Source organism: Mirounga leonina, unplaced genomic scaffold (genome assembly GCF_011800145.1).
Source record: "Mirounga leonina isolate KUSES-001 unplaced genomic scaffold, KU_Mleo_1.0 Mir_165, whole genome shotgun sequence".
Lineage (NCBI taxonomy): Eukaryota > Metazoa > Chordata > Mammalia > Carnivora > Phocidae > Mirounga > Mirounga leonina.
This window is the reverse complement of record NW_023270415.1, coordinates 58,621,928-58,630,107: the sequence shown is the minus strand read 5'-3', so window position 1 is coordinate 58,630,107 and position 8,180 is coordinate 58,621,928. Positions and strand designations below refer to the sequence as shown.

Below are 8,180 nucleotides of genomic sequence, written 5' to 3'. Positions count from 1 at the left end.
TATTTATTTATTTATTTATTTATTTATTTATTTATTTATTTATTTATGAGAGAGGGAGAGTGGGGGGGCGGGATAGAGGGAGAGGGACAAACAGACTCCATGCTGAGCTTGGAGCCCTTCTCAGGACCTTGAGATCATGACCTGAAATCAAGAGTCAGATGCTTAACTGCCTGAGCCACTCAGGTGCCCCCAATGACTATAGCTTTTAGAATAAAAGCCTCTTTGACTTTGACTTGAGACATAAATTAATCAGTTTTCTGCCAACGCCCCCCGCCCCCCACCTGCCCAACCACACCTATCTTCACCTCTCCTTCCATTTCTCACCATTTGCACACATTGGCATTGAACTTTCAGCTCCAAAGTAAACCATGCCTTCTTAATGGCTGGGTCTTAGTAGCTTACCAATGTTTATTTTTCTGTCATGGGCATGTTCATTGTGGGTAGGCTGTGGTCTTGCTTCATGTACTCTACATTCTGGGATCTAGGCTTAAGGAGTGGCTTTTCTCTAGGACACTGTGTGTCATGTGACAGAAAAAAAAAGGTGAGATTGCAATGGTTTATAAAACTTCTGCTTGTCACTTTCATCTACATTTTATTGCAAAAACAAGTCACATAGCCAAGGCTCAGGAAACTGGCCCTCAGGAAAGGGCCAGTTGAGGAGACAAAGGCCATTTGTAAACAATATCACGGTCTGTCATATCATCCCTCAAGACTTAATGCTCTACCATAACACCGTCTGCTTGCCACTATCATACCCTGTGACTGTAATCAAAACATCTGTGTCTGTTTCTTTCCTATTAGCTAGGAGATCATTACAAATCTGTACTATGTACTTTGACAATTGGCATATATTTGGCACTCAAAATATTTGTGCATGGAAACAGGGAAAAAGGAAGATAGGAAGGAAGGAGGGAGGGAGGGAGGGAAGAGGGAAGGAAGGAAGGAAGGAAGGAAAAGAGGGGGGAGGGAGGGAAGGTAAACAGGTTAGGCGTAGAAATAGTTAAGGCGTAAGAAATACTTGTAGCATTGAATCCATTTAATAGGACAGAAAAACTTGCACAAGTCAATAGTTTATTGATTATTTGGGCTATCAGAATATATAAATACCTGAAAATACATATTTGACTTAAATGGTAGAGTTATGATGTTTTCATTATGTAATTTATAAGAGGCTCAACTCCATTGAGGACTAATGGATTCTTTTATCTTTTATTTTTCCTTTACTTTTTTTCTTTCTCTCCTTTCTTGCTCCTTTACAAGAAAATTATGCTGGTGAGTGCCTCCATAAGCTATTTGAATCTTTTCCAACTTCCTCAGTTTATCAGCAATCTCCTGTCCTATTGACCCCCTCCCTTTAACTTGGACCAGATGGTTATCAGTTTTATTGTTAATTGATCCCTTATTACTCAAAACAGTCTTTCCAATACTTCACTATATGGAACTTTCAATCTCTAATATTATGACAATTAGCAGAAAATTCTGCATCCTACTTTCTGAAATTCTGTGGCTATTCTGATGAATTTCTTCATTTTTTTCTCCTCTTTTCTGAACCTGAAATTGCTTACCAAGTCCAAGCTTTCTCTTTCATCTCCTGTTTCAAAGACACATCTTTTTGCTTTAAACGCTTACTTCTCCACCAGGTCAATTGAAGAAACAATTCTTCCTCTACACCTTCCTGTCACCAATCATTCTATTTTCTATCTTTAATGCTATCCTTTCTGTCCTTTGATCTACAAACACACACACACACTTCTCCACTTAAGTAACAAACAAACCAAGCTCTCTCAAACTGTACATCCCTCAAAACTAAACCTTTCTTTTCTCTAATATACTGTGAAAGCAAAATGTATGTGAACCTCCTCCAATCTGCAATACCTGTTTATTTGGTTCTTCTCTCAACAGCTAGGTAATTTTTTTCCCTATTTCTTTAGCATACTAACCAAATCATCAAATTTATTAATAATTAAATGGCTTTACTTCAATCTTTAACCCCCTTAAATATTAGAGCATGACACTAAATTTCTTATCCCCCATTTGTAAAATTTCATACAATGCAAGTAACTGTATAATAATTGTAAATCATAAATGTTATTTTTTAAGATTTTAGAGAATCCTTAAAAAAATATAATTGGAAAACTGACTTGGTGTCTCCTTTAAGTTTCAGTGTGATCCCTGTTGACAGCTTTTCTTCTCCAAAAAGAATATCTAATACAAATACTAGTACCTCAGTATATGCCCATATTTCCTATACTTCTGATAGTTCATGTAATGGTAAAATCTAATAGATTTTACTTTGAAGAATCAAGTCATACTTTCTGTGTTTTAGACAGCTCTTGAGTTTTGATTCCATTCTAAGCTCCAAGGGATTCCCCTGATTGGCTTAAGCTAATCTTAGTAATTCTATTGTTGCTGTTGTTCTTGATGTTTGTCAAGGTGATCGTTCCAGACTTGGCAATGGTTTAAAACTAAGATAAACTAACAGATGCTGTTCATCTGGCCCTAGCAATTGGTTTGGGGTACCTGAGTTAGTTCAAATGGAGGGAAGCCCATATCTTCTCTTAAATAATTGTAAACTTGATGCAATGCTCTTCTCTTAGATGTAAATAAGTAAATAAACAAATAAATTCATACATGTAGCCTGAATAGATAGCCATCTGACAACCATGAGGGAAAACAGGCTAAGGATAAAGCCAACATAGCAAGGAAGACAGAATTGAAAGGATTACAAACAAATGGATATGCAACCTTAAAGATACCAACCTGTGGATCAAGCAGAGTATTCTTCTGCTCTAGACTTTTCAGCTTGTGAGCCAATAAAGTCCTTTATTATTTAAATGAGGTGAATTTTCTTTGTTGGCTCTGATGCATATTCTAAATAACATAGATAGAGATAGGTAGGTAGATAGGTAAATAGGGAGAAAGCAAGAGAAAGCGTACAAGCATCATGATACAGGATAAAGAAATAAAAAGAGGCATTTGCTCAGAATAAAAAGGGATAGGTTACTAGAATGAATATTTATGTGTGTGACCTATGAAAAATCTGATTTACTCGTTGCTAAAACACTTTAGTTTTCTAAATTATGCAACTAAGCATTTTATATATGACCATCTTGATCAGCAAATCAGTTCATATGGGTGACAGTTGGTGATCAACCTTCCAATGCAATATTCAAAAGAATACAATGACCATATGCTAGCTGATCCTGTTGAGTTGCATATAAATGGTTGCATTTATTTTGATGCTTTAATATTTATGAAGTAAAAAGACATTTTGTTTTTTATTTTGCAATCTCTAAAAGAAAAGCAAAAGGAAATGTTTAGTTTTTGGAGTATGAACTAATAGAAGTCTCTTAGTACAGTATGAAGCCAGCAAACATTCATTTGAATCAGAGCATTTGATGAAACAAAATTAAATACCTAAATTTTTTCCAAACAGAATCTGAATAAGATTTCTCATAATAATTTTTTCTCCCAGTTTTATAATGGCATTATTTATGATGTAGTAAAATAAATTATACAGATTCAGAAGAATAGGGCTTGAATTTTAGCTCTGCCATTTAACCATTGGTAAGCTGAAACAAGCTAATAAATCTCTGTAAATTCCATATAAATTGTATGTACATTCTATATAAATGAGCGCTATTCTTGTTAACTAGTATTGAATACTGATATATATTGAATACTGATATATGTGTTTGTGTGCATATGTGTATGTGCATGGGTGTGAAAGACTTATTGTTAACCAGCACTGAGTCCTGGTATAAAGATATGTGTGTGTACATATAAAATAAAAAAGAATTATATATTATAAGTTAAATTAACAAAACTTTCACTGGTTACATAAATTTGATTTGATTTAATAACTGTCTTGCCAAAATTTTGAGTTCAATACCTTTGGGGACCTGTGATTTTATTTCTATGAGTGACATTCCTAAAGTGGGCCAGCCACCTTGAAAACAGAATTCATTGGTAAAAAGAAAAACCTTATGAGAGAGAAAAAGAAAAATCACTGGACTTGAAATATTCAGTTTAGTCCCAGCTCAATTCACAAATGACCTGTGTTATGCTAGTCAAACTGTGTGACCTTATGGAGGTTCATTTATCTTACCTATAAAAGAAGGATAATAAAACCTAATTCAGAGATGTTTAGAACAAGTTATATTACATATGGTTTAGAAGCACTTTTGAATTTCAAAGACAGCACAAAATATTATTACCAGGAGCTAAGGATATCTGTGATGGAAGAGCAACTGGCATATTCTATCTAGTAATGGCACATATTAGTTTAAATTTAGATAGTATATTTCTTTTCCCTTTTCCCTTTTTTTTTTTTTTTTTTTTTTTGAGAGAGAGAGAGAAGGCACAAGTGGGGAGGGGCCGAGGGAGAGGGAGAGAAAGAATCTTAAGCAGGCTCCACGTCCAGTGCAAAATCCAATGCGGGGCTCAATCCCAAGATCCTGAGATCATGACCTGAGCCAAAATCCAGAGTTGGACACTCAACCAACTGAGCCACCCAGGTGCCCGATAGTATATTTCTTGTAAATATTTCCTACTACATTCATCTGATATTATCTCATAGTAAAGGGATATACTCTAATCTGAATATAACTTCTGACAACCTCTGAAATAAGAGAAAATAAAGCTTATTTGAATACCTGATAACCAGTCTTTAAGAAACCATGTGTACACAAATGTTTTCATCTAAAAAATAAACAACAGACAGTATTGTGGGACTTCATTTGGAAAGATATAATTAACATTTTTTTAAAGAACCTCCAGTAATCGGTTGCATTTTTAGTGTATCCCATCATCAATATTCCCTCTAAGTATATGAGTGAGGAACTTTTTTGTAAAATTAAGTAAGAGATACAAGGTAGGAGATGGAAAATATGAGTGTCACATTGAATAAAAAATATAAGAACATATAAAAATAATATTGTCTCCCCCAATAAGTTCATTTGCCAAAAAAAAGATGAGGTGGGCAGGATGAAAATCAATGTTATGAATTCTGCAATTTCTAAGTTTTTTTTTTAAACTCCAAAGCCAGAACCATTCACCCAGTTCTCCAGTAGACATCCTCACATTGATGTTTCAAAGTTACTGAGAATGAAAGTTCCAAATGTAAATTCCCCACTGTTTCCGATCCAATCTTGCTCCCCAGAATTGCCATTCCCTTGATCGCTCTCTTAGTAAACATATCACTCAATTATTTAAGACAGAATTTCTTTCTTCCCTCTCACTCCAAGCTAATCAATCACCAAATTTATTAATTTTGTCATGTAAATATTTCTCAAGTTTGCTGTCCTCCTCTCTCACCTCCCCTGTTATGCCCCTGAATCAGAAGCTCTTTCATTCCTTACCTATTTTCCTTCAATAGTCTTCTCTATATCTTTCTCATCCTAATCTCATTAAAGTGGTCTTCCTAAAATGTAAATCTTAGCCCATCCTTCACCTGCTCCTCATTAGCTCCTATTGTTGTCAAAAAAAGTGCAAACTCTTTTTTTTTTTTTAAGATTTTATTTATTTATTTGACAGAGAGAGACACAGCGAGAGAGGGAACACAAGCAGGGGGGGTGGGGGAGGGAGAAGCAGGCTTCCCGCCGAGCAGGGAGCCCGATGCAGGGCTTGATTCCAGGACCCTGGGATCATGACCCGAGCCGAAGGCAGACACTTAATGACGGAGCCACCCAGGCGCCCCCAAACTCTTTCTTCACATGGTTTATGAGGACCTTCATGATCATGTCTCTGGTCTTTGTCTTCTATCCCTCTCCAGCCATCCTTGGACAAAATTACAGTTTACTTCCTCTCATATCTTGGGATACTGCCATGCTGCTTTGTATCACTCACTGGACCATAATTCAGCCGACCTGCTCCATTCATCATGAAGGTCACACAGCCTGTGTACTTCAAACTTGCAGCATTTCTGTAACAGATTTTTGGTCAAGTTGTTTCCATTAAAAAGTACTGATTTTAAAAACTAAGTAACTTAAAACTGCCACACACACTCACAAAAACAAATGGTCCACAAAACCTCCTCCTTTTCTTCTGAGGTTTTACCATACATGGTTATCATTAACCCGTCTTTTAACTCTTAAGTTCAAATGGCCAATTGACACAAACAGTCCTGAGACCACTCTTCCACCACTGATTAAGACCGGGGTGGCAGAAATTGGAGACAATATTTATTTAAACTTCTGAGCTTTCTGGGCAGATCTGGCTACCTTGACAGCTCCAACTGCTTTTTTGTCTATTGCTCTGATGACACTCACAGCAACCATCTGTCTCATGTCATGAACAGCCAAATGGCCCAGAGGAGAGATGTTCTCAACACACAGGCTTGCCAGGAACCGTATCAACCATGGCAGCATCACGAGATTTTAAGGACTTAGGGCCATCTTCCAGCTTTTTCTCAGAATGACAATCAATCTTCTTCAGCTCTGCAAAGTTGCAAGCAATGTGAGCTGTGTGACAATCCAGCACTGATTTGGATGGTTCAGGATAATCACCTGAGCCATCAAGCCAGCTGCTTCCATTGTTGGGTCATTTTTGCTGTCACCAGCCACATTGCCATGACAAACATCTTTGACAGATATGTTCTTGACATTGAAGCCCACATTGTCTCCAGGAAGAAACTCACTCAAAGTTTCATGGTGCATCTCAGCAGATTTTACTTCAGTTGTAGCATAGACTGAAACAAAAGTGACCACCATGCTGCGTCTGAGAACACCAGTCTTCACTGGGCCCACAGGGACAGTACCAGTATCACCAATTTTGCAGACATCCTGGAGGGGCAGACACAAGGGCTTGTCAGTTGGATAAATTGGTGGCAGAATGCAATCCAGAGCTTCAAGCAGTGTGGTTTCACTAGCATTGTCATCTTTGTAAGTAGTCACCTTGAACCAATGCATGTTTGCCCTTGGCTCCAGCATGTTGTCATCATTCCAATCAGAAACTGGCACAAATGCTACGGTGTTGGAGTTGTAGCCAATTTTCTAAATGTAGGTGCTGACTTCCTTAACGATTTCCTTGTGTCTCTTCCGGCTGTAGGGTGGCCCAGTGGAATCCATTTGTTAACACCAAAAATTAGTTGTTTCACACCCAGTGTGTAAGCCAGAAGGGCATGCTCATGGGTCTGCCCATTCTTGGAGACACCTGCTTCGAATGCATCAACACCAGCAGCCACAATCAGGACAGCATAGTCAGCCTGAGATGTGCCTGCAATCATGTTTTAATGAAGTCTCTGTGTCCTGGGGCATCCATGATGGTCACATAATACTTACTGGTCTTTCACATAATACTTACTTTCATTCTTAGTAGCTTTGAAACATCAATGTGAATTTCCACAGGGAGATATCAATGGTGATACCATGTTCACGTTCATCTTTCAGTTTACCCAAGACCCCGGCATCCTTGAAGGAGCTCTTTCCCATCTCAGCAGCCTACTTCTCAAATTTTTTGACAGTTCCTTTGTTGATCCCACCTCATGTGTAGATCAGATGACCAGTAGCGGTAGACTTGCCTGAATCTATGTGTCAATGATCAAAATGTTGATATGGGTCTTTTCCTTTCCCATTTTGGTTTAGTTTTAGTGGTGGTTCTCATGACACCTGTATTTTGGCAGCAAACCTGTTGTGAAAAAGCTCATTTTATTATTTTAGAAAATTTAAATAAAGAGATTCCTATGAAAGATGCATAAATAGTATAATTATATTCTGTTCACATTTAGGAAATTTGAAACAATTTTTTCTTTCCCTAAAAAAGGAAAGCTTATTTATTACTTATGTCACTTTATGTTTAATATCTTTCATAAATATTGATGACTAGAAGAAATTATAAGAAGAGATTTTAGGGGTGCCTGAGTGGCTCAGTCGGTGGCCGGAGTCCAACTGTTGATTTTAGCTCAGGTCACGATCTCATGGGTCGTGGGCATGCAACATGATTGCAGGCACATCTCAGGCTAACTATGCTGTCCTGATCGTGGCTGCTGGTGTTGATGCATTTGAAGCAGGTGTCTCCAAGAATGGGCAGACCAATGAGCATGCCTTTCTGTGTCAGGCTTCAAGCTCAGGGGTGAGAGGAGTCTGCTTGAGATTCTCTCCCTCTGCTCCTCCCCTTCCCCCCACTCATGCAGGTGCTCTCATTCTCTCTCTCTTTCAAATAAATAAATAAATAAATATTTA

At 37.7% G+C, this 8,180-nt stretch overlaps 1 pseudogene; it reads right to left on the bottom strand.

Moving 5' to 3' along the window:
* Positions 1 to 6,182: 6,182 nt before the first annotated feature.
* On the bottom strand, positions 6,183 to 7,573 carry LOC118015140 (annotated as a pseudogene).
* Positions 7,574 to 8,180: the final 607 nt, after the last annotated feature.